At 42.4% G+C, this 27969-nt stretch overlaps 1 protein-coding gene across 1 annotated transcript in view; it reads left to right on the top strand.

Annotated features, from left to right (window-relative positions):
* The window catches only part of LOC126298340 (heart- and neural crest derivatives-expressed protein 1-like), a 101552-nt gene that overhangs the window by 40318 nt on the left and 33265 nt on the right, over window positions 1–27969 (top strand). The window lies entirely within an intron of this gene.

The raw sequence follows: 27969 nt of genomic DNA, 5'->3' as shown, positions 1-27969 counted from the left end.
AACAACTTCACACATGAGCATTAGAACAAAACAAAATAAATAATGTGTAAACATCTTTACAAAGTAAATAACATGTTATTAACGCAAATTATATTTGAGTATAACAGTATTCCTCATCATAGTGAATGTAGCTTAGTATTAGAAAAATTCTGCAACATAAGTCTTATCAGATAAACTATAAAGACAGGAAGAACATAAATACACAAGGGTACACAAACACATAGTGGGATAACACAAGGAAAGGGCAGGGTTTGTTTTACTGCACTATTTTGCAAACAAAACTTTCCTTACTTCTTGGAGATTTCCCTTCATTCTTCATTATTTCCAAAAAGTCATATCGAAGCCTGCTTTCTGTATTATGCTCACATCCTCTTTCAAAAATAGTTTTTCTCCACTATACACTACTTTTTTTTGGCCATACCATTTTCTAATAGCTTCTCAATGCATTTCTTCCAATTCATCATAGTTATTTTCTTACATAGTCTACCCCCTCTTAAGCTAACTTAAATCTACTGAGCTCAGATGCTAAACAAAGGGACGACACAATGCAGCAACACAAAACAATTAACAGAAGCAGCAATGACAAAAATGGGAAATGTGAAAGCAAGCAGCAGCAAATGCAATATATTATATCTAAACATGACAAAGCTCAAGCAGAAAAAATATTACATTAAAAACAACAATGCAGATAAGGGAAATGTCTATTCACATCTTAATGTCTATATAATTAAAATGGTGCACCACAACTTATTCTACGAGAAATATTACCAAGTAGTTGAAAAGAAATTTATGTATGCAGTTACTGTTATTAATCCCTTCTTATTGTTCTTTCCTTTCCAAGTGTTCCTTTTTCGAAGAACGTGGATCATAAAATTATTATTTAATAGATCTGTTGACAGAAAGTTTTCACATTAGCAAATGCATTTAATTTTATTTTATAAAACCAATGCTGCAACACAGATGGAAAACAGATATCAAATGAAATAAGCATCTATGTACTATGCATAAAAATATCATTCAATAGTGATGTGGCATTTCATAAGTTAGTAGAAATTCTCTCAATTCGCGTAGAAAGACGCTTGTCATTATCAGATGTGCAGATCTAAGAAAGTATCTTTCCAAGTAATGAGCGTGTCGTTTTTGCGGTGCTTTCTACAAAGGAATGTCAATAGCGAGGATAATGGCCTCTCTTTTTTTTTCTTGTGCCTCTGAAAGGCACACACTAATGGCTTGTTTCCAGGTGGCTGTCGCGCAGCTGGGTGTCCACGACGCATTACGTGCAGGTGGTCACTTAACTTTCTTACCGAAATATTTACGACACCAGTTTCCGCTACAGTGGCAGTCTCATATAAAAAATTTCACAGGTCAAGAATTTGCGTTTCAAATCTGTAGAAACAAAATCCTATAAATATAACAGTGTCCAAAAAATTTTCGCCAGCATAGTGATACATTCACGCATATACACACATTTCTCAACTCTTAAAGTACGATTCTCGGTTTCCAACATCCTTTTTCACAACCCAGAGTCCCTAACCACTACTCATTATTCCTTACCTTATTACACATATACATATTCGTCGACACTTCTTCAATATCTCATCATAATAAATATGTAGCATAATCAAATTCCTCATATAGCATCAGCTTATTGATCATAAACATACCACAACAGCATAATACATATCGGCGTCGTAATAATAACATCATAGCACCTCAGTCAAATCTCAAAATCGTCTTCCAATAATTTCAAAACCTAAAAAAATTCTCTGCTGATGTCAAAAGTGTCATCTGCCTCAAACGTACCTTAAAAATCATGATCCCATACCAAATATCATCATTCAAAGCTCTCATAGTATCACAATGGTTCCGAAAAAATATGAACATTTCACAAAGTACAGACAAAATTGAAATTTCATAAGTGTGAAATTATCCAACTGCGTAATTGCGTAAACATGTGTCACTGACGTAATAAAAAAATGTTTGTCTCTCAGTTAAATTATCAGATAGCTGTGTAATTTATGTGTTAGAGAAATATGGCACCGATGTGTAAAGTTGTATAAGCAAATACCATATTAGCTAGGGCTCCTTGTGCTTGCCAAACACATGATACACAAAGTAAGCATGTACCCCCCTGAGGATAAATGTAATTATACGCTCAGGTGTTACAGATTACAGCAATGGAATGAAATGTATCACGAAAAACTTTCTTTTTAATTCAACAATCTTGATAAAAAATGTTTATGTACCAAATTAATCACTCAAATGCGTGCCCTGTAGTGATAAATGTGCGTTTTGCTGTAAGATAATTCTGTGGAACTGTCGTAGTTATCGTCCTCTGTAAGCAAAGTTCTGCTGAAGTCAATGTACTTACCTCATCATAAACGAAAGTGAAATGATTTCCGTATAGATATCGTAGTTATTACGTACCTTACCACGATCAAGAAAGTACTATAATGTAACGTATTGTTGTGCTACGATAAAGGCTGTCTCATTGTAGCGATACCACAAAATTACTACTAAAACATGTTTTCCTTTCCAGAAGAATTCAGAAAAACTGTGCAGATATAAAACAGATAAACCGCAAAAGCACAATGTAAATTGTGTCACACATTAGTAGCGTCGTGATATAATCGTGTAGCTATCAAAGAAACCAAATGCTAAGTCATCTTTAATCTCACAGAAAGTACTTCAAATAAAGAATATCTTTTCAACTAAACCAAAATGTTGCATTAAAATCTCATTAACAGTATATGTTCTAAGTATGTAAGCCTTATAGTCGTTACGTAATCGTGCAGCTAAAAAGCAAGAATGTACAAATAACAATACTGTGTCGTCTGTTCACTATAACCATGCATTCGTAATTTCTGTTTAAAAATATTCCCTAGGTTGTAGACTGCATAGTTAACTTCAAAACATTGTTGCATGTTAACAGTTTCTCAGTGTGACAAAACATACTACAAATGTGAAGTGAAATGTTTTATGGCAAAGACAAACTTAAAAAGCAGATTATCTCTTAATAAACGGTTTTACATGTAAAATGTGGTGTAAACCTTTACTCTTCCTAGTACGCAGACTGTCAACTGAAAAGCAATTATCATGTGGTTACGTCGGTAAGGAACACTGGAATTTGCTCAAGGTTAGCTTATGTTATTTATCTCTGAGCCCGCCGGCGCACGCTGCTGCCTGCGGTGGGAGTCATTGTCTGTTTCTTTGTTGGCGCGCGTCGTTATTGGGATTAGGAGACCTAACTTCTACAAATTCATCTTGCCGAGAGGGCCCTGCTCTGTTTGAATCCCGCCAGTTCTGATGCAATTCAGGTCTGTCGTTACGATCATATCGTCTGTCGTCATGTCGGTAATTTCTGTAATTAATTTCTTGTCCGTCACGTGGTGGAGAATTTCTCCCTGAATCGTAACTGCGCGCTGGACCGTTGCGTCTGAAGTTATTCCGTCTCCCATGATAATAATTATTTTGGTTCCCGTATTGTCTGTTTCTCTGATTGTGTCTGTGATATTCATTGCTACGGAAATGCGATCTTTCTCTGTAACTATTGCTCTGCCAGTGGTTGTCATATGGGTGGTGTCTGTTTTGGTCACGATTTGTGTTGTGAGAATGGCCTTGTCGTGTCCAGTTATTGTTTCTTTCATCGCGGAATTGCGACGGATGTGACCTGTAGTGATTGTTGTGTTCCTATTTTCGCGTTCCGCGATTGTCAGTGTCAATTTCTAATCCTTGTAAGAGCCCCTGAAAAGCTTCAGTGTCGTCTTTACAACGTCCTGCCAAAATAACATGCCGTAAATGTACCGGTAATTTGATTAAGCAAATGCGGATGAGTTGTGGCGGGCTGTATGGGTTTGAAAGATACTGATTCTTACGTAGCATGTCTTCAAAATATTTGACAAGACTGGAAAATTCAGATTGTTCGAAATTTTTCATCATTATGATGCCATGTTTTACTCGGTCTTGTGTGGCTTGAGACCAATATGCTGAGAGGAAGGCATGGTAAAATTCTCCTTCACTGTGGCAATCGTAAATGACCGACCGCATTCTTACAGTTGGTTCATTCTCTAAATAGCCACACATAAATTCTAATCTGTGCTCTAATGACCAGTTGGGGGGGAAACAATGAGAGAATTGATGAAGCTACGGTTGTGGATGAATGTCGTTGCCAGAATTCTTAAATGTTTTGAATTTACGTGTAGTAATGAACAGCTTATAGTCAAAATCATCGTGTCGGCGGGTCGCATGTCGGTCATTGTTACGTCGTTTCGGCGGTTCCATGTCAAAATTCGGTGTACTTTGCCAATTTCTTTCATAATCTCCAAAGTGCCCTGTGTTATTATTTTGTGGCAGTTCCGTATTTTTATGTCCCTCTTCCCGTATTGGAGTGCGAGTGTCCTCTGAAATACGTAATTCTTGTATTACCTGTGTCAGCTAATCTTGTACTTACCGGATTTCTCTTTGGTGTTGCGTATTAATTTGATTCTGATTTTGTTTGAATTTTCTAATTTGTTCGAACTCTTCTGTGTCATTAAAGACTACCGGTTTTGTGTCATTCATATTATCATCTACCTTCGTAGATAAATTATTTAGCTGATCCGAAAGTTCAACTACTTTCTCTGATAATGAATTAATGTCCTCCATGTGTCTTTCTGAACCAATTTTCAGAGTATCTACTATGTCCTTTAAGTTTTCTTGAGTTTTTGCAAGTTGCGTAACCGAATCGGTAGATGCAACTGAATCAATTTTAGCTTGCAAGGTCTCATTATTTTCATGAACAATAGTTTGCAGTTCTTTTATGGCTGCTTCGTGATTCTGTAATGCATTTTCATGCCGCGAAAAAATAGGTTGGAAATGCTCCCAAATTTGTGTTTTTACGTCATTACAGACTTTTTGACATTTCGATTCGATTTTATGTAATTCAGTAGTTAAATCTTCGCGTGTTTGTTCAAGCATATGTTCCACTGAGTCTAACTTTTGAAGCTTTTGTTCCATTGTGTCTAACTTTTGAAGATTTTGTTCCATTGTGTCTAACTTTAGAAGCTTTTGCTGTGTTTGTCTCTGATTTTGTTCCATTTGTTACATTAATTGCAATAATAATGTATTAGTGTCTGGAATCTCTTTTTCTATGCTTTTTGGCAGTGCATTTTCACCGGCAACATTTACATTTTGACAGGCAGAAAATGTGTCTTGACTCATTTGAGAAAACGGTGAGGACCCGTAACCTAAGTCTACAGTATTTGCAATATTGTGTTCTGTCATTTCGGATTCCTGAGGCGAGCTGTTGCCGACTGATCGATCGATAATTGTTCTCTGTTCACTACTTGTTTCATTGTCTACACCATTATTTGCCGCCCGCTCCATTTCCCTATGCACAATTACCAAATTACTACTTCGAATGCCTGTTAATTCACTACACAGTGGTGCTGATAAGCGACGCTCGTCGTCACTATTATTTCTCAGTTTACTTTGGAGCCTAGTGTTACGTTTTTCACACGCCATTATTGTCACAATATTTCACACGATAACAAAGAAAAGCACAATTTGAAGAGCAAAAATAAGAGAACACATTAACATAGCACTGATAATAATATCTAGTTAATTGCAAGCGAAGCTGCGAAATACTTGGTGCAAATCTACGTGCATGCCACAACTGTTTTACTGTACAACAATGAAAGGAAATTCTCTCTATGATTACGCGCTAGCAATAAACACTAACTACACAAACTAAAAGAAAAAATTCAGAAGATTCCAGTGAGGTATCCTTGGCTAAGGGTCGACATATGAAACGTCCCCTTAGAAAAATTGTACACGACTGTGCTTAATCTGACACACAATAGTTTTTAGCGCAACGCAATCTGACTTTCAGTAATCCCTACAAGAGAATGGCCCTGACTAACATTAATCTATATGTTTCACAAATCACTTTCCTCACAAAAATCTTCGTTACTCGAACTACTGCAACACAGCGAGCGCCACTACTGCCAGCTAACTAAAAGATTCAAACTACGGAAGTCACTAACTACTGATAAGCACAGTTAGCAAATGAAAGATTTTAATAGAGAACAAACAATGTATTTACCTTTATAGTCATAATATATATATATATATATATATATATATATATATATATATATATATATATATATATATATATATATCAGTTCATGACACCAATTCTTACAAATTTCAAAACTCCGCCATCTCTCTCCCCACGTCCACCACCGCTGGCGGCTCACCTCCAACTGCGCAGCGCTACGCGCTGTTAGCATCCAGCTACCGCTGCCCAACACTACAATGGCAGACACCAATGCAAATCAGCCACAGACTGCACACAGCACAGCCAGTGATTTTCTTACAGAGCGCTACGTGGCGTTGGCGTTACCAATAAAAAAACCTAAACATCCTACTTACAAATGTGGCAAGTCATATATTGGTCAGACGATGCGTACCGTCGAGGATCGATGCCGTGAACACCAGAGGCACACTCGACTGATGTATCCGAGCAAGTCGGCGGTCGCTGAACATTGTTTGTCGGAAAATCACGCTATGGAGTATGAACGCACGAGGATTCTGGTACAGACGTCGAGATACTGGGACAGCGTTGTTAGAGAGGCCATCGAAATTCGTACCAATGACGACCTCATAAACCATGACTGTGGCTATAATCTTAGCAAGGCTTGGGAACCAGCGATTGGGTTCATCAAGAGTAAATCGAGCAAACGTATAGTTGTGACGACCACGGCGGACACAGCCATCACACCGACGTCATCTCAGACGCCGTCGCAATCTGTTCCACCGCGCGACCGTGGCGCGGGGCGCGGACGGCGGAGGTAGCGCGCCGCGGGTGGAGGGTATTTAAATCGGCCACCGCCGCGACCGAACCCAGAAGCCAAGCAGTCGTATTCACGAAACGACTGCTTCCACCTGAGCTTGAGCCGGTCACGATCGCGGGAGGCCCCGTCCCGTGGTGCAAGACCGCCAGATACCTCGGGGTTACCCTCGATCAGAGGCTGACGTTTCATCCCCATATTCAGGATATAAAAGGTAGGGCTATAGGACGTCTACGGACCCTATACCCTCTACTTAACCCGACCTCGACTCTTCCCCCCCGCCACGGCATCACCCTGTACCTGGCACAGGTCCGACCAGTGCTGGAGTACGCAGCCGTGGTGTGGGGAAATGCAGCCGAGACACATGCTGCTGAGCTCCAGAGGGTTCAGAACCGGGCACTACGGCTCGCCCTCCGGTTGCCGTGGCGCCACCCGACAGCCCGACTACATGAGCAGAACGGGATCCCGCTGCTCAAGGAGAGATTTCGCCAAACGGCAAGGAAGTTATACGAGGAGACCAATAGGTCACATAATAGGCTCGTACAGGCACTGGGCCACAACATTCACCGCAGGCCGACCTCACGTTGGCCTGACCTGTTGCGAGGCTAAAATCTCATAACAGTCAAAGGATGCCATTCATCCGAAAGGCCGGTTCGAAATCAAGTAAGGTCCCTTAATTCGATAAGTCATGCTCTGCAGGAATAGCGCTTGACGCTCAACCTGCCACACCACGAGCACAGGAACGCTCGTAGGAATGAGTGAGTGAGTGAGCGAGACCGAACCCAGTTCCCCCTGAGCAGTCATAGCGTACGGATCTCAGTCCGTCAGTTCACCTGATGATGGCGACATGTTTGATCGCCGAAATATTGCGCCCGTTGGACACTATAGACCGGCAGTACACCCGTGGATATTTTGATCATTTTTAATTTGTTGATGTAAATAGGTATTGTTCTATTTAAAAAAGTGAATGTTTGCATGAAAAATACATTTTCTAAGTATTATTACGATCTGTTTGTTAATTAACAATACGAGCCTCTGACTAGCAATCCACTCTGTGAAAACCGCACATCAGTAGCACTTTCCATGTCCGCAAGGTCTGCGGTGCAATTTTTAGGCGATCCATCCTGTACACAAGCAGAAAGGGTATATGCGAAAGAAACAATTTGTCTAATGTTTTAAATGGCCTGTTATCTAATTTAAAATGGACTGCGAAAAACGAAGTGAAACTACACTTTTTCATAGCGCAATATTTTCTTTCTCGGAGCTAGTTTTAACAGAAATTCTGTACATTATTGGTTAAAAAAAATAAATTGCCAACGTCCGTTTGAAAGTTAGCAGAGTATCGTGTAACAATTTGAAGTAAAACAGTCAAGAAATTTTCAAGATTTTTGCTCACAACGTTGTTCCTAATATATTAAGTATATTTTTATTTATTACGTACACGTAAAAAGCACAACCAGGGTCTGCCCGAACGTTTATTGTAGCATCGTGTTATAATTTTAAATAAACTGCTGAAGAACTTTTTGAAGTTTTTTGCTAACAACGTTCCCCCTTACCTGATATATATTTGTTTACCATGTACATTTAAAAATGTATAGCCTACGTCCGTCCGAAAGTTTGTTGGAGGGTCGTGTAAAAATAGGAAATAAATTGGTCAATAACTTTTAGAGATTTTTACTAACAAAGTTTCCACTTTATGTATTACATACATATATATGAACCATATATGTAGCCTATCGCCATTCGAACGTCCATTACAGTATCTTTTATAAATCTGAAATAAATCGGTGAAGAACTTTTCGTTAGTTTTGGTAACAAAGTTAAACTACAGCTTGTCTTTAAGTAGTAGTGTATAGATTATGTAGGTCTCAGGTCCAATCATCAGTCCAATCCACATTCTACTCTATCACTTCCTTTATCTCTGATAGTGATCTGTTAATGCGAAAAGTTTGACTTGCAGCGTGCAGGATATGACTGTTGTAATACATCAAACTTAGAAACTGCAATTTCTTTTGCTTACAGACTGGTTACGTTTCTCTATTTATTCGCAGTCCCAGGGCAAATTATTGGCTATGGAAAGTGAATAGCAAGAAATATAAATAGGCCAGCCAGTACAACGTAGACAAAAATTTGACTTTTATATACTGCTGCTATGCCAGCACAAAACGTGTAAATGTTTAGTTTTCAAAAATCAGCTACTGTGAAACAGTTTTTTCCGATTTTTTGTTTTAAGGTTTCTGGATTTCCTCTGTACAAAAGAAAGCTATTAGATCGACAATGAATCATCGAATACATTTTGTGCGGGGAAGAAAAATATATATTAAAAACTTGCAGGTTAACAATGATGAGTATTCCAGCACGAAAGTTTATCACTTCAGAGCCTCTGAAAGAAAGCGTATGAATCTTTTTCTGGTCGATTCCCATTTTTTTAGAACGCCAATAGAACCGCAGTAAATTACTAATATTTCATGAGTCTTTGCTTTCGTGAGACACATACATTGCTTCATACCAGACTGTTGAGTTTGCTCCACAGTAAATGTATGACAATGCTGGAATAATATTAGATTTAGCTACATAGCAAAGCTTGAAGTGTTGCTCTGGTGTCAGTTGTTAGATCCACGTCTTGTAGTCGGTAGGTGACTGAATTCCACCGTTAAGACGTTCACTGTCCAAGGCGCGTGCTGTCTGAAAAGACATGGCGGCACCTGAGCGTTGGACACGCTCTATAATTCAAGACATTGATGTACACTTTGGTGACCGGCACTGATCTAAATATCAACACCACTCCTCTCTTTCACTCAAATTTTGAAAGTTGAAGATTCTTACAATTCCATGATTCGAGACGGCGGTCTCTTGCTCAGGTGTCGACGCAACATCGAGCGTTAGTGACTTCATCTGCGGAGGCGCGTCCAACAATAGGGTCAAACGAAAAGTCATGAGCCAACTATTACTAAAAATATTGATTGCTGCTTTTTAGACAAGCCATGCACATAATCTAAAGTGGCATAATTTTTTGTCACTTTTCATAATAGCTCCATCTACACTCCTGGAAATGGAAAAAAGAACACATTGACACCGGTGTGTCAGACCCATCATACTTGCTCCGGACACTGCGAGAGGGCTGTACAAGCAATGATCACACGCACGGCACAGCGGACACACCAGGAACTGCGGTGTTGGCCGTTGAACAGCGCTAGCTGCGCAGCATTTGTGCACCGCCGCCGTCAGTGTCAGCCAGTTTGCCGTGACATACGGAGCTCCATCGCAGTCTTTAACACTGGTAGCATGCCGCAACAGCGTGGACGTGAACCGTATGTGCAGTTGACGGACTTTGAGCGAGGGCGTATAGTCGGCATGCGGGAGGCCGTGTGGACGTACCGCCGAACTGCTCAACACGTGGGACGTGAGGTCTCCACAGCACATCGATGTTGCCGCCAGTGGTCGGCGGAAGGTGCACGTGCCCGTCGACCTGGGACCGGACTGCAGCGACGCACGGATGCACGCCAAGGCCGTAGGATCCTACGCAGTGCCGTAGGGGACCGCACCGCCACTTCCCAGCAAATTAGGGACACTGTTGCTCCTGGGGTATCGGCGAGGACCATTCGCAACCGTCTCCATGAAGCTGGGCTACGGTCCCGCACACCGTTAGGCCGTCTTCCGCTCACGCCCCAACATCGTGCAGCCCGCCTCCAGTGGTGCGGCGACAGGCGTGAATGGAGGGACGAATGGAGACGTGTCGTCTTCAGCGATGAGAGTCGCTTCTGCCTTGGTGCCAATGATGGTCGTATGCGTGTTTGGCGCCATGCAGGTGAGCGCCACAATCAGGACTGCATACGACCGAGACACACAGGGCCAACACCCGGCATCATGGTGTGGGGAGCTATCTCCTACACTGGCCGTACACCTCTGGTGATCGTCGAGGGGACACTGAATAGTGAACGGTACATCCAAACCGTCATCGAACCCATCGTTCTACCATTCCTAGACCAGCAAGGGAACTAGCTGTTCCAACAGGACAATGCACGTACGCATGTATCCCGTGCCACCCAACGTGCTCTAGAAGGTGTAAGTCAACTACCCTGGCCAGCAAGATCTCCGGATCTGTCCCCCATTGAGCATGTTTGGGACTGGATGAAGCGTCGTCTCACGCGGTCTGCATGTCCAGCACGAACGCTGGTCCATCTGAGGCGCCAGGTGGAAATGGCATGGCAAGCCGTTCCACAGGACTACATCCAGCATCTCTACGATCGCCTCCATGGGAGAATAGCAGCCTGCATTGCTGCGAAAGGTGGATATACACTGTACTAGTGCCGACATTGTGCATGCTCTGTTGCCTGTGTCTATGTGCCTGTGGTTCTGTCAGTGTGATCATGTGATGTATCTGACCCAAGGAATGTGTCAATAAAGTTTCCCCTCCCTGGGACAATGAATTCACGGTGTTCTTATTTCAATTTCCAGGAGTGTATTTGCACAAATTTTCCCATCATTTATACGTTTGAACTTTCCGTAAAGAAGAAGAACGTTGCGGCTGCCGGAAGATGTTGACACATCGCTTTCTGGACGTCCGTCAGCATCTCATAGTGGTGGCGCAACTATTGTTTCACGAAAGCGAAAATGTGGCATTCGGAGATGGGACTGTAGGGGGACATGTAGAAGGCTTTGCCACCGATATATCCTACATAATTTTCTCCAAAGTGTAAGGCCGCGCTTTATAGTGCCACAGGATGATCTACCGCAGGCACGTATCGTGCAAAGCACGTTGGAGCTTCAGAAGTGTCTGAATGTTGCAGACAACATTTATGGCACGTTCATATCAAGACAATGCTCCAAAAGACAGCTTTCTGCATTCCAGAAAACGCTGCCCATAATTTTCCCAACGGACCGCACTGTCATTGGTTCGTTTTTTGATGGCGAATCCGAATAGGGCAATTCCATACTTTTGCGTTTTGTTTTAGGCTTACAGCGTTGGACGTAGTTTTCACCACATGCCCCAAGCTCATAAAAAACTTGTTTTCTTCATTTCCGAAACTCGGAAGAAGCCTCCGGATGATAGTTCTCCTCCGAACTTCATGGTATTTGGTCAATAAATGTGAGACTCAACAGGCACAAAGTTTTCAGTCATTTCCTGCACTGATTTCTCCCCTGAACAGCCGACAAACGGTCTGCAGTATTGCACCAAGGCGCGCTGAACTTCCACCTGTAAATAATTATGCCGCGGAACAGGTATTGGGACGTTAAAATCTGTCTACGCTAGCATTGTGCACACAACTCCATCACAGTTAACACGACAGAGGAGGAAAGTGGCATCCTGAGCTCTCAGCTAATCAGCATCGGGATCACCATCACCCAGTTTCTATCTTTAAGGAGGGACGTTACTGAAAAACACACTATTTAAAAGATGCGCCAGATACACAATTTTGAAGATATGGCAACGAAATTTTGTACCATGTTTTATATGAGATTGCTACATTTACTATTAAGTTTCTTAGGTTATATATATATATATATATATATATATATATATATATATATATATATATATATATATATATATATATATAACTTTTTACGGTATTTAAGAATTTTATTTTCGAAAAAATGTATGTGTCTCTTTCTCGGAAACTATTGAAGAGATTTCTACAAAATTTTCTCCTTTTAACCGTTTGAATATAGTAAGCTTCTCTCATGAGGTTTTTCTGAAAATATCGAATAGGAGAATTTTAATATTTTTTATTATAATTCTAAAAGTACAATATAAAATCCGTACAAAATTCCGAGCACTTTGCCCCATATCACATCTTACAATCAGAATTTCAAAATTTACTCTAGAAAGTTCATTTGTTGGGTATATAGAAATAAGTGTGACAAATTTCATAGTTCTAGCCTTCAATTTCAACCTAACGTTTCTTCTTACGTTACTTGTTGAGAAGGCCCCAGATTTGTAGTCAGAGTCCTCTTTCTCTTCAAGACTTCTCTTCTGGTCTCTTTTTTCTGCCCTCTTTCCTTAAACAGCTGCAAATAGGCACTGTAAATCTATTTTTCTCAAGATGTCTTGAGTAAAATTAGCTATCTTAAACCCCTTCTTTCTAATACCTTAGTCCTCCCTACGTTCCTATCATTAAACACAAGTACTGCAAGACAAGTTGCAACTGTAGCAAATAAAAATGTCGTTTTAGGGCATCCTTCCCATATGAGTGAATCTACATCTACGTGATTACTCTGCAATTCACAGTAAAGTGCCTGGCAGAGGGTTCAATGAACCACCTTCATGCTGTCTCTCTACCGTTCCACTCTCGAACGGCACGCGGGAAAAACGAGCACTTAATTTTTTCCGTGCGAGCCCTGATTTCTCTTAATTTATCGTGACGATCATTTCTCCCTATGTAGGTGGGTGCCTACAAAATGTTTTCACAATCGGAGGAGAAAACTGATGATTGAAATTTCATGAGAAGATCCCTTCGCAACGAAAAACGCCTTTGTTTTAATGATTGCCACTCCAATTCACGTATCATGTCTGTAGCACTACCTCCCCTATTTCGCTATAATACAAAACGAGCTGCCCTTCTTTGTACTTTTTCGATGTCATCCGTCAGTCCCACCAGATGCGGATCCCACACCGCACAGCAGTACTCCAGAATAGGGCGGACAAGCGTAATGTAAGCAGTCTCTTTGGTAGACCTGTTGCACCTTCTAAGTCTTCTGCCAATCGCAGTCTTTGGTTTGCTCTACCCACAATATTATCTATGTGATCGTTCCAATTTAGGTTATTTGTAATTGTAATCCCTAAGAATTTAGTTCAATTTACAGCCCTCAGATTTGTGTGACTTATCGCGTAATCGAAATTTAGCTGATTTGTTTTAGTACTCATGTGAATAACCTCGCACTTTTCTTTATTCAGGGTCAGTTGCCACTTTTAGCACCATACATATATCTTATCTAAATCATTTTGCAAGTCGTTTTGATCATCTGATGACTTTAGAAGACGGTAAATGACAGCATCATCTTCTAATAATCTAAGACGGCTACTCAGATTGTCTCCTATGTCGTTAATATAGATCAGGAACTATAGAGGGCCTATAACACTTCCTTGGGGAACGCCGGATATTACTTCTGTTTTAATCGATGACTTTCCGTCTATTACTACGAACTGTGACCTTTCTGACAGGAAATCACGAATCCAGTCGCACAACTGAGGCGATATTCGACGCAGTTTGATTAGAGGACGCTTGTGAGGAACGGTGTCGAAAGCCTTCTGGAAATCTAAAAATATGGAATCAATTTGACATCCCCTGTCGATAGCACTTATTACTTCATGAGTATAGAGATCTAGTTGTGTTTCACAAGAACGATATTTTCTGAATCCGTGCTGACTATATGTCAAGTAATCGTTTTCTTCGAGGTACTTCATAATGTTCGAATGCAGTATATGTTCTAAAACCCTACTGCAAATCGACGTTAGTGATATAGGCCCGTAATTCAGCGGATTACTCCTATTTCCCTTTTTGGGTATTGGTGTGACTTGACAATTTTCCAGTCTTTAGGTACGTATCTTTCTGTGAGCTAGTGGTTGTATATAACTGCTAAATTTGGAGCTATTTTATCAGCATACTCTGAGAGCAACGTGACTGGTATACTATCTGGACCGGAGGCCTTTCCTTTATTAAGTGATTTAAGCTGCTTTGTTACACCGATGATATCTACTTCTATGTTTCTCATCTTGACAGTTGTTCTTGATTGGAATTCAGGAATATTTACTTCGTCTTCTTTGGCGAAGGAGTTTCGGAAAGCCGTGTTTAATAACTCTGCTTTAGTGGCACTGTCACCAGTGACGTCACCGTTGTCATCGCGCAGTGAAGGTATTGATTGTATCTTGCCACTGGTGTGCTTCATGTATGACCAGAATCTCTTTGGGTTTTCTGCCAGATTTCGAGACAGAATTTCGTTGTGAAAATTATTAAAAGCATCTCGCATTGAAGTACGCGCCATATTTCCAAATTCCGTAAAACTTTGCCAATCTTGGGGATTTTGCGTTATTTTAAATTTGGATGCTTTTTCGTTGCTTCTGCAACAACGATCTGACCCGTTTTGTGTACCATGGGGGATCGGTACCATCACTTATTAATTTAAGTGTTATATATCTCTCCATTGCTATTGATACTATCTCTTTGAAAACATTCCACAACTTTTCTACACTTACGTGATCATATCGGAAGGAGTGAAGACTGTCTCTTAAAAAGGCGTTAAGAGAATTTTTATCAGCTTTTTTAAGTAGATATACTTTGCGTTTCTTTTTGATGGTTGTAGGTGTTACGGTATTCAGCCTAGCAGCAACTGCCTTGTGGTCGCTAATCCCTGTATTCGTCTCAACACTCACTATTTGTCCAAGGTTATTTTTACCAAAAGGTCAAGTATGCTTTCGCATCCATTCACGCTTGGAGCTCTGGTATTTGCCCAACACAGCTACGACAATTTACAACTGTTATACCAATGGTTCCTGTATCCATTTTCTTCCTGTGTTCAGCCTGCACCCTTTGTGACTGAAGCCCATCTTGTGTTTTCCCGAGACCCTCTAACCTAAAAAACCGCCCAGTCCCTTCGCCAAAGCCCCCGCTGCCCGTGTAGCCGCCTCCTGTGTGTGGTGGATCCCAGACCTATTAAGTGGAACCCAGAAACCCCCCACCTGATGGCGCAAATCAAGGAATCTGCAGCCTACACTGTCACAGAACCGCCTGAGCCTCTGATTAAGACCCTCCACTTGGCTGTGCACCAAAGAACCACAGTCGGTTCTATCGACGATGCTACAGATGGTAAGCTCCGCCTTAATCTCGGAAACAAGACTGGCAGTCTTTACCATTTCCGCTAGCCGTCCGAAACCAGACAGAATCTGCTCCGATCACCTGCAGTTGGCTGCACCCTGTACTCCTCATGGGATCCGGAAGCACCCTTTCCACATCCGTAATGACTCCCCCGGAATGCACACAGTGTGCGCACTGGCTTCCTTCCCCTCGTTGGCAACCATGTTTCTAAGGGGCAAACCCACCCTCTGTGAATGCCAAGACCTTGCGGGCCGAGAAGCTTCCTCTGGAACAGGGTGGACGACTGCATCCGGCTCAGAGACATCGTCAACCACAGGTAACGCCCAAAATCTGTTTGTCAAACGAAACGGGGAGGCCCTACGATCGGCCCCACGGAAAATTTTTCGCTGCCTGCCAGACTTTGGAATGATCTCACACTCGACCACAGGCGAGGGGTCAACGACAGTGCAGGTAGTAACCGCGGAGGTCACAGCAGTAGGCCGATCGGAGGGCACGTGGGACGTGCTCACCGCCCCTCGCATCCCCCGTCCGATCCCCCACAGTGACGCCCCTTGGCAGAACCTCAAGCTGCGTGACAGAAGCCAAAGCAGCCTGGAGCTGTGAGTGAAGGGTCGCCAGCTCAGCTCGCATCTGTACACAACAATCACACTTCCTACCCATTACTGCACTCCTCCTGCTTGAAGCTCGTAAAAATATGTAACAAGCGAACGGTGTACTCGCCCCAGTAGTAGCAGGAACTAGCGATCCGCTCTCTCTGACGGTCTAACTGACACTGAGCTGTTCTAACCAAACAAACAAAAGCCTGCACGATACGAGAGTCGATACAACAGTCGATAGCAACGGTGGTACTGTACACTACACTGTTATTGAAATAAAACTTTGTGCCTAGTAAGCACTCGAACACGCAAGAAATTACAAAAATAAACTAGTAACTACACAGATAACTTAAAATAAGTCGCTCCTGTTTGAAGCTCGTAAAAATATGTAAAAAGCGAACGGTGTACTCGCCTTAGTAGTAGCAGGAACTAGCGATCTACTCTCTCTGATGGTCTAACTGACTTTAGAGACTCATTAGGATTCTGGGTTTTGCCATTAATAAACTGTTTTAGAAGTTAAAGATCGGACAGAAAACTGTTAGTCGATTTCACAACATCCAGGATACAATTTGGAAGCCTCTCCTTGTGAATGTAGGGGTTGTTATCCCTCTGAGCCTGTACATATTGAAGTGTTGCTTTAAAAAATGAGTGTGGCAGGAAGGTCGCTTCACACATTTGTTTTTCAAGCACTTCGGATGCTATTTCACCATTGAAACTTTGCGAACTTATTGTCCATGAGTTCTACTTATAAACAGAAAATAAACAGGAAACTGAAATTTTCCGTCGTTTTCATTAACATCCCTCCTTAAAGGGCGATTCCAAAGGCTGTGTGCAAAATGAAGGAACTGATGGAGGTGTCGAAATACAATAACTTTGGAATGAGAACTTATAACCCTGGAAGTAATTCTGCGCCAGTGAATGCTTTTGAATGTCAGGAACAACAACAACAATAATAACGCAAACGCAGTTTAAGTTTCTGTGTACCTACGGTTGGATGCAACTAGACAGAGCACCCGCAGACTTGTGGCTGGTTCAAATGGCTCTGAGCACTATGAGACCTAATTTCTGTGGTCATCAGTCCCCTAGAACTTAGAACTACTTAAACCTAACTAACCTAAGGACATCACACACATCAGGATTCGAACCTGCGACCGTAGCGGTCGCGCGGCTCCAGACTGAAGCGCCTAGAACCGCTCGGCCACTGCGGCCGGCGCAGACTTCTCTGTGAAAGTACTTGGCGTACTCAGTGCCTTGCATCACAGGCCTTGGCTCGGAAGGGATGGTGCAATTGTATAGCCATCTTGCTCTTCTGATATGTTACCTATTAATTTTGGTTGTGGAGACATATCAAAATCCTCACGTATGTAACTCCAGTTGCCGACGAAGAAACGCTTCTCGGAGTATAACTGTAGTTTGTCATGTCTGGATACTTGATAGAGTATGTAAGACTTTATACCTATACTGAATATGGTGGTCGTCAATTTGAGCTCCTTCAGTAATGTAGAATATTGCTGAGTAAATAGTACATCATCTTTACTGAAATATTAAGGTGCATGGACATTAATTGCCCTTGTTGTTCCTGAAATTCCAAAGTTTTCACCGTTCACGGTTCAGGGTTACTTCCTGAACCATATGTTCGTATTCTAAAGCTGTTTTATTTCGACTCCTCTGTCAGCAACCTTTGTGCATAACCTTTTGAATTACTCTTTATATAGCCTCTCTACTTAATTAAACTACACAAGCTGGCGCAGCATGATACAGACTCGTTGACAGGTCAGAAGAAGACACTAGCCCCTTAGCAAGCGGTGTAAGGTCCCCATTTTGTCCTCGAAACTGAGTCTGCCTTTTACATTAAGGTGGTGGCTAACTTCTGGCGTGCTGAACTCATTTAGAGAACGTGCCGAGGATTAAAATGTGTTTGTTTATTTTGGAGCTGACAGTAGTTCAAATTGTGCTTTGTTGCCCTGACTGCATCGCTGTAATTTAATGGCCAGTTCTCAGAGGTCATGGGCGGGGGTGTTGTATCAAGAATTTGTCTGTAATAAAGTTTCTGAAAAAAGCTGCAAATATCCAATCAGTGCTGCCAAGATTACAAAGGCATGAAATGACTGACAACTTGTTTTATAACTTCGTGAACTTAAAATTATGCACTTCAGGAAATGCAAAAACGCCCTGTCCCATTAAGATAACATTAATGGATCACAGTTAGAATCTGTCAAATGAAACAAATATCCTGGTGCAAAAATTTGTGGTGATATGAAGTGGCATATTCACATAAGCTCAAACGCAGGTAAAGCGGATGACAGACTTTGGTTCATTGGGAGCATACTGGGAAACTACAGTCCATCTACAAAAGAAATTTCCTTCAAAACAGGCATTCTACCATCGGTAGTGGTTCGAGCCAAAAGCAAGGTCTCGTTGCCAAAAGAGAGTTACTTTCCGCAACACGGTGACGCACTATTACGCAAAACCTTTGGTCCACTGTAATCATAACAGGACTGCTTGCTTGAGGGTCCAGCTGCAGCACTGATGGACCGAGGGGCAAAGTGACGTACTCAGCGCCAGATGCCGCGGTTCGCACTCTGGATGCCGTGACTCGACACCGCCGGTGTACGCTACCAATACGCCCTGCTCTCGTACCAGTCTCCAGCACTACCGCCTCGCACAGCTTCGTTGCCCGGCCAGAATTGCTACTGTAGCAAGACTGACCCACCATCAAGACGAGCTGAGCGTAGCAAATGTCGCCTTCTTCATGACACTACTGTAGCAAGACTGACCCACCATCAAGACGAGCTGAGCGTAGCAAATGTCGCCTTCTTCATGACAACTCTTCGCCGCCGGGAGCCGTTGGTTCAAAGCCGACGAATCAGCTGCTTGGGCCATCCTGCCTCACCAACCTCCACCAGAGAACACCCACACCCTCTACATGTCCTAGAACATTGCTCAAGTATGTGGGACATAGTTTATAATAAACATGATGAACAGAGTTTATTGGCCTTATGCAAAGTAGGAAAGCACAATTGATCACATCTTTCTTTCACTCGCATGAGAGCATCACGGAAATATTTCAAAACTTGAACTGGCAGACGCTGGAACAATGGGGCCAAGTATCTTGCAAAAGCCTACTTACAAATTTTCAAGAACGATTATTTAGTGAGTAATCTAGATATACATGATACATGACAGCCCTCTGCGTATCGCGAAGATAGATAAGACTAATTACAAAGCACGTACAGAATATCCGATTGGAACTAGAATAAATTCTAATACATGGTACAGTGATAAGTAGTACCTTCTGCCATGTACTACACAGTAATTTGTAAAGTACATAGGTTAATGCATAGAATACCACAGGACTTTTATAGGGAGTAGCTTGCGGTTGCCGTTTATGTCTCGTGGTGAGTGCCAGTCCTTCCTTTCAAATGCACATACACACGATGATACAATGATTCGTCATTACGGGCTTAACGATTTAAGCACCTCAGCGGGATCAATGTGATCCGTGTACAGTGATGAAGATTTGTAGCACTAATCAGGCGCCACTTCACAATGAGAAAATGCTGAGAAGACGAACTTAGGGATGTTTAGACTATTCCATGAATTCCCCCCCCCCCCCCACACACACACACACACAGTCCTTGTCAAAAACGGACTGATGTTTTGTTGTCAAGGAACTAGTTGTTCTGGAGATTAGCAAAACTAAAAAAATTACGGAGATTTCCACTTTCGATTTGCTGAAGATAATATCATGCAGTACACCTGCCGAACAGGCCTTGCATCATGTGACATTATTGGCAGGGAGCTCCCTGTATAGTAGTCTAACTGGAAAAGTGGCCACGATGGCAGATTCTTTTTGTGATATAAGAAAATTAATCCTTAAGTGCAACCGCTAAGATAACTATGATATCATAACTACAGTTTCTTTTGTGGTAACGTTCTAGGTAACAGTAATGGAGAAGACAGCTGATATCATTGGGGCAACATGCATACGACCACACTCTGCATTGTTGCCAGATGTATTCAAGATGGCGGTGATGACTTCATCCAAGATAGTGGCGTGTAGGCTTGGCAACAGCCCATGACGTCATCCAAGATGGCGTCCATGACGTCAGCTGATACCGGCTTTTGGTGGGAAAGTGCCATGCCTCGTCCCCCAGAAAAATGGCGAGAAGTTCAAATTCCATCAGGATAATGCATCACACCACAGTTATCTCAACTAAGCTAAGAAAATCACGGGAAGATAGGTCACTTGGGCTCCCCTCACTAACCTAAGTCACCCGACAGACACTTCTACCTATGAACTGGTGGCCAATTTGAATTTTGGTGGTAAAGAAAGGTCAATTCGTGTATCTCTACTAAGCTAAGAAAATGACTCAAAAGAAAGGACACTTGGACTAACCTCAGTCACTCACCCACCCACCACCTCCTCCTAAGGATTCGTGGGGAAAGGACTTGGACATAAGTCTTTATTTAAACAATTTCGTGCAGTAAAGCCATTCAGTGTGTTCACTGTGAGGTCCGGACTCCACCTGACTTAGTACACAGTGCCACCACCAGAGGACGCTCTCATCTGTGACGTAATCCAAGATGGCGGGAATCAGCGTGTTTGCCAGGAGGTCCAGACTCCAACTGACATAGTACACAGCCCCACCACCAGAGGACACTGTCGTCAAGGTGGATGTCATGACGTCAGCTGATGAAGCAAGTACTACCGTTAGACTGTGACGTCACAGACTCACTGATAGGGTGCCCACCCCAAATCCATGATGGCATCAGTGGGAAATTCAAAAAGTGATACGCCCTCTCGCAGGCAGGAAATTCAAATTTTTTCATATTTTCGCGAGTTCCACGCCCATCTGGACTTGGAAGGTAATAGTTAAAGTCTCCACCATGATCCTCAACCGACCGCCATGTCCTCTTAACAACCCATGTTGGCGGACTAATGTGTACTAACCTGCACTAATGTGTACTAATGTGCACTAACATGTACTAACATGCTCAGTGCATGATGTCCAAGATGGCGGCTGTGACGTCAGTTGATGATGCAATTGCCACACCCATCTGGTGAGAAGTTTGAATTTTGATGGGAAGATAAGTCAATTGTGCTACCTCTGCTACCCCAAGAAAATGGCACAAAAGAAAGGACACTTTGACTACCTCCACTAACTTAAGTCACCTGACTGCCACCTCCTCCTAGGGATTCGTGGGAGAAGGACTCAGCCTGCACTGGGCTGGTGGAGAGATGAAGAAGTGTTCTTTATTGATTTTATAACAATTTATTTAGGGATGGAGCATATTTATTACAGTGATACAAAACACATGCTCGGACATGCTTGGGGCCACGTCACACAGTGTGCAGACATGTGAACCACTAGAAGACTCTGCAAACATGCTTGCTAATCGTCAACTGTCGAAATCATGCACCTGTCTTTATTTAAACAATTTTAGCCACTACCGCCATCCAGTGTGTTCACCACGAGGTCCAGCCCAACTGACCTAGTGCACAGCACCACCACCAGAGCTCTCTGTCATCTCTCTCATCTGTTCAACCGCTTTCTCTCTATCGTCATTCTAACAGGACACCTTAGATATGAGGATACCGACGTCACAGATGATGCTGTTCCACCACTGTGTGTGAGTGTGAGTGTGAGTGTGTGTGTGTGTGTGTGTGTGTGTGTGTGTGTGTGTGACGTGCACATGGACGTCATACACCATGTTATACATAAACTGTTCCACCGCTCCTAAATAATTCAGTACACTGATGTGCAAGCACCCTCTGCCATCCCCTGTACACTAGACCGCACAGGAGGTTAACAGCAGCCCCCGCAAAGTGACACAACCGTCAGCTGTCAAACCACACACAGATGCCCGTTAAGGTCCCGCACACATGAGGTGGTGGCGCCCATACCATACTTGACACCTGAGAAATTCCATGCAAAATACGTGATCACCTAGGCACCGGATGCAGGTGAAAGTTGGCTCTTTTTCGAGTATACAGTCACTGTTATGCTGACGTCACAGAACTCCAAGGTGAGCTCACGCAGCTTCCATATGCGAGACACCCCCGGGCAGCACGTCTTTACCGTTGATCATGGGGTAGTTACAAACCTTCGCAAACGCATCTAACAAGGTTCTCAATCTTATACTCATGTCACATGACAGTGTAAAAAATAAGAACCGAGTCGACCTCGCGGAAATTGTATAGTGTCCCAGAAATAGTTAATGCTTGCTTTCTTGATGTCTCAGCTTGTGTGCATGAAAATTCTTGCCCTAACAGAACCTGGTTACGCAAATAACGCAGAATGACGTCCTCGAATGCAGTCTTCCTCGTGGACCTAACGTGGTACCCACTCCATCACATGTTACCCTTCCTGCTTTCAACGCACACAAATGTTCCCTCCGCTATGTAGAAGCTCCTATATCCCAACACACAGGATGTGAATGAATCGAGCATTATGATTGGTTCTTATCGAATTTATCCACCGAATTACTGATGCCGCCGGTATCGAAACACCATACAACTTTCCTTTCTTTCTGCAGATGAGACATTCAGTGGTCAAATTATTTTGCACAGATGGCTAAATTGCACTGACAGTTAAGGCCGCAAAGTTCTCTGCAGATCATCAAATACATACGAGACTCACAAGAATATTGGAAGCCAGGAAGGTATTTATCAGTGTAACTACAATTAAATATTGCTATTGCTGCTACAGTCTGACACCAATCGATGTACAGGTAATGTCTCCTCTTGACGACAGTGCTTCTGCCGGCCGGGGTGACCGAGCGGTTCTAAGCACTACAGTCTGGAACCACGCGACCGCTGCGGTCGCAGGTTCGAATCCTGCCTCGCGCATGGATGTGTGTGATGTCTTTAGGTTAGTTAGGTTTAAGTAGTTCTAAGTTATTGGGGACTGATGAACTCAGAAGTTAAGTCCCATAGTGCTCAGAGCCGTTTTTTTGACTGCTCCTAGAACGAATCTCAGTATTTGTAGCGCACATAATTTTCCACTTAAAAAATCTCTCACAGTTATCGATGTGCTGAATCTATACACCCCCTCATGATAGGACTCAGTCATCCTCTCTAGTGATACCACATCATATAGCATAGTAAATTTACCATGAAATATAGACACATATTACATAATGTAAGCCACAGTAACTTTACAATACAATACATACACATTTTACACAAACAGTGCAGTTATCCTTTATATCTGTACAGCACCCGAAAAAATTATCGTATGCCTACTCCCACACCGTCAGCCTTTTCTTTCTTTCTTCAGACGGGGCATTCAGCGGCAATAAACTATTTTATACTGATCACCATAGTGCACCGACAACTCAACCTCACAAAATGCCATACATATCGCCAAATACCCCCCCAACATGAACCATGGACCTTGCCGTTGGTGGGGAGGCTTGCGTGCCTCAGCGATACAGATGGCCGTACCGTAGGTGCAACCACAACGGAGGGGTATCTGTTGAGAGGCCAGACAAACGTGTGGTTCCTGAAGAGGGGCAGCAGCCTTTTCAGTAGTTGCAGGGGCAACAGTCTGGATGATTGACTGATCTGGCCTTGCAACATTAACCAAAACGGCGTTGCTGTGCTGGTACTGCGAACGGCTGAAAGCAAGGGGAAACTACAGCCGTAATTTTTCCCGAGGACATGCAGCTTTACTGTATGATTAAATGATGATGGCATCCTCTTGGGTAAAATATTCCGGAGGTAAAATAGTCCCCCATTCGGATCTCCGGGCGGGGACTACTCAGGAGGATGTCGTTATCAGGAGAAAGAAAACTGGCGTTCTACGGATCGGAGCGTGGAATGTCAGATCCCTTAATCGGGCAGGTAGGTTAGAAAATTTAAAAAGGGAAATGGATAGGTTAAAGTTAGATATAGTGGGAATTAGTGAAGTTCGGTGGCAGGAGGAACAAGATTTCTGGTCAGGTGATTACAGGGTTATAAACACAAAATCAAATAGGGGTAATGCAGGAGTAGGTTTAATAATGAATAGGAAAATAGGAATGCGGGTAAGCTACTACAAACAGCATAGTGAACGCATTATTGTGGCCAAGATAGATACGAAGCCCACACCTACTACAGTAGTACAAGTTTATATGCCAACTAGCTCTGCAGATGACGAAGAAATTGAAGAAATGTACGATGAAATAAAAGAAATTATTCAGATAGTGAAGGGAGACAAAAATTTAATAGTAATGGGTGACTGGAATTCGAGTGTAGGAAAAGGGAGAGAAGGAAACGTAGTAGGTGAATATGGACTGGGGCAAAGAAATGAAAGAGCCGCCTGGTAGAATTTTGCACAGAGCACAACTTAATCATAGGTAACACTTGGTTCAAGAATCATAAAAGAAGGCTGTATACATGGAAGAACCCTGGAGATACTAAAAGGTATCAGATAGATTATATAATGGTAAGACGGAGATTTAGTAACCAAGTTTTAAATTGTAAGACATTTCCAGGGGCAGATGTGGACTCTGACCACAATCTATTGGTTATGACGTGTAGATTAAAACTGAAGAAACTGCAAAAAGAAGGGAACTTAAGGAGATATGACCTGGATAAACTGAAAGAACCAGAGGTTGTACAGAGTTTCAGGGAGTGCATAAGGGAGCAATTGACAGGAATGGGGGAAAGAAATACAGTAGAAGAAGAATGGGTAGCTCTGAGGGAAGTAGTGAAGGCACCAGAGGATCAAGTAGGTAAAAAGACGAGGGCTAGTAGAAATCCTTGGGTAACAGAAGAGATATTGAATTTAATTGATGAAAGTAGAAAATATAAAAATGCAGTAAATGAAGCAGGCAAGAAGGAATACAGACGTCTCAAAAATGAGCTCGACAGGAAGTGCAAAATGGCTAAGCAGGCATGGCTAGAGGACAAATGTAAGGATGTAGAGGCTTATCTCACTAGGGGTAATATAGATAGTGCCTACAGGAAAATTAAAGAGACCGTTGGAGATAAGAGAACCACTTGTATGAACATCAAGAGCTCAGATGGAAACCCACTTCTAAGCAAAGAAGGGAAAGCAGAAAGGTGGAAGGAGTATATATACAAGGGCGATGTACTTGAGGACAATATTATGGAAATGGAAGAGGATGTAGATGAAGACGTAATGGGAGATACGATACTGCGTGTAGAGTTTGACAGAGCACTGAAAGACCTGAGTCGAAACAAGGACCCCGGAGTAGACAACATTCCATTGGAACTACTGACGGCCTTGGGAGAGCCAGTCCTGACAAAACTCTACCATCTGGTGAGCAAGATGTATGAGACAGGCGAAATACCCTCAGACTTCAAGAAGAATATAATAATTCCAATCCCAAAGAAAGCAGGTGTTGACAGATGTGAAGATTACCGAATTATAAGTTTAATAAGTCACAGCTGCAAAATACTAACACGAATTCTTTACAGAAGAATGGAAAAACTAGTAGAAGCCGACCTCGGGGGAGATCAGTTTGGATTCCGTAGAAATGTTGGAACACGTGAGGCAATACTGACCCTACGACTTATCTTAGAAGCTAGATTAAGGAAGGGCAAACCTACTTTTCTAGCATTTGTAGACTTAGAGAAAGCTTTTAACAATGTTGATTGGAACACTCTTTCAAATTCTAAAGGTGGCAGGGGTAAAATACAGGGAGCGAAAGGCTATTTACAATTTGTACAGAAACCAGATGGCAGTTATAAGAGTCGAGGGACATGAAAGGGAAGCCGTGGTTGGGAAGGGAGTGAGACAGGGTTATAGTCTATCCCCGATGTTATTCAATCTGTATATTGAGCAAGCTGTAAAGGAAACAAAAGAAAAATTTGGAGTAGGTATTAAAATCCATGGAGAAGAAATAAAAACTTTGAGGTTCGCCGATGACATCGTAATTCTGTCAGAGACAGAAAAGGACTTGCAAGAGCAGTTGAACGGAATGGATAGTGTCTTGAAAGGAGGATATAAGATGAACATCAACAAAAGCAAAACAAGGATAATGGAATGTAGTCGAGTTAACTCGGGTGATGTTGAGGGAATTAGATTAGGAAATGAAACACTTAAAGTAGTAAAGGAGTTTTGCTATTTGGGGAGCAAAATAACTGATGATGGTCGAAGTAGAGAGGATATAAGATGTAGACAGCCAATGGCGAGGAAAGCGTTTCTGAAGAAGAGAAATTTGTTAACATCGAGTATAGATTTAAGTGTCAGGAAGTCATTTCTGAAAGTATTTGTATGGAGTGTAGCTATGTATGGAAGTGAAACATGGACGATAAATAGTTTGGACAAGAAGAAAATAGAAGCTTTCGAAATGTGGTGCTACAGAAGAATGCTGAAGATTAGATGGGTAGATCACATAACTAATGAGGAAGTATTGAATAGGATTGGGGAGGAGAGAAGTTTGTGGCACAACTTGACCAGAATAAGGGATCGGTTGGTAGGACATGTTCTGAGGCATCAAGGGATCACCAATTTAGTACTGGAGGGCAGCGTAGAGGTTAAAATCATAGAGGGAGAGCAGGGTTGCAGTGGGTTCTGGGAGATGAAGAAGCTTGCACAGGATAGAGTAGCATGGAGAGCTGCATCAAACCAGTCTCAGGACTGAAGACCACAACAACAACAACAATCGTCAAATACGGAAAGACGCTTACTCAATTACACTGCTCTTTCACTGAGGACAGGAGCTTTAATATTAGTTAGTGAAACTGTTATCCAACCCAGCAATATATCACCGCCTACTGTGTTGATGTAGTAGCACACAAGTCATATCCTCCGCCATACAAAATCATTCCTTTTACATCAGAGCACCCTCAGTAGACCGATGTCGCTCTCAGAACTGTTCTACAAATTCGGAATCGTTTCCTCGCGGTACAAACCTGCTTCCTTCCTTGCTCGCTTTTCTACGTATATCTACAGACTCGGTGATTACAAGAACACACGTATTTTCGTATGGTTTGCCATAATATTATACCATTTCCGCGGTACTTCTCGATATCAAGTACTAGGCAGCATCCTACCGATCGCTAGCGTAACATAATTCCCAAGATATAGACTGGAAATTATTTCTCCACAAACCCAACCTTTAGTGAGGTGCAGCATGCTGTAAACCACTGAGTAACTAGAAAGAAATAGAGGAAAATGATATTTCCACTCTCGAATACCGATGTCTATGTTGTAACAAATTCCAAATCATCCCTATAATTTACAAGCCAACTAATGTCTTTCCCATGTCTGGAGAACAGGCAAACGTGTCTTCCACATGCTAGAAGCACACACCACATTCGATCTTCTCTCAACTAAATAGAGGCGCGAAATGTGCAGAAGCACTCAACCAAAACAATTTACATGAGAGGGAATAACGGTCCAGCGCAAACGCACCTCCATACGCAATCTTCTCAAATTTCCACTTGATCACAAAAGCTGCCCAACACATGCTAAGTATTAGATCGTTATTCGGTCTTCTAGACGACGGAAAAGTTAACTCAAATACATTTCTACACTCCAACAGACCTCTGCATTCGGACGGCTGCTGCCATTAACGGAAAACGTGAATCATTCCCACCACGCGCCATGTATGCACGGAATCATTCTAGAAAACTGGTCACATGTATGTTCTGTCATTATACTTACAATTAAATGTTACGATCGCGGTCTCAATTGAGCGGCATTCGACAATGAGCGAAGTATCAGAAATACACCCTGCTGAAGGCTGTGGCTGTGGAAATGGAAA

This window comes from Schistocerca gregaria, chromosome X, assembly GCF_023897955.1.
Source record: "Schistocerca gregaria isolate iqSchGreg1 chromosome X, iqSchGreg1.2, whole genome shotgun sequence".
NCBI classification, from domain to species: domain Eukaryota; kingdom Metazoa; phylum Arthropoda; class Insecta; order Orthoptera; family Acrididae; genus Schistocerca; species Schistocerca gregaria.
Note: the sequence above shows the minus strand (reverse complement) of the source record. Positions and strands in the feature narration are given on the sequence as shown.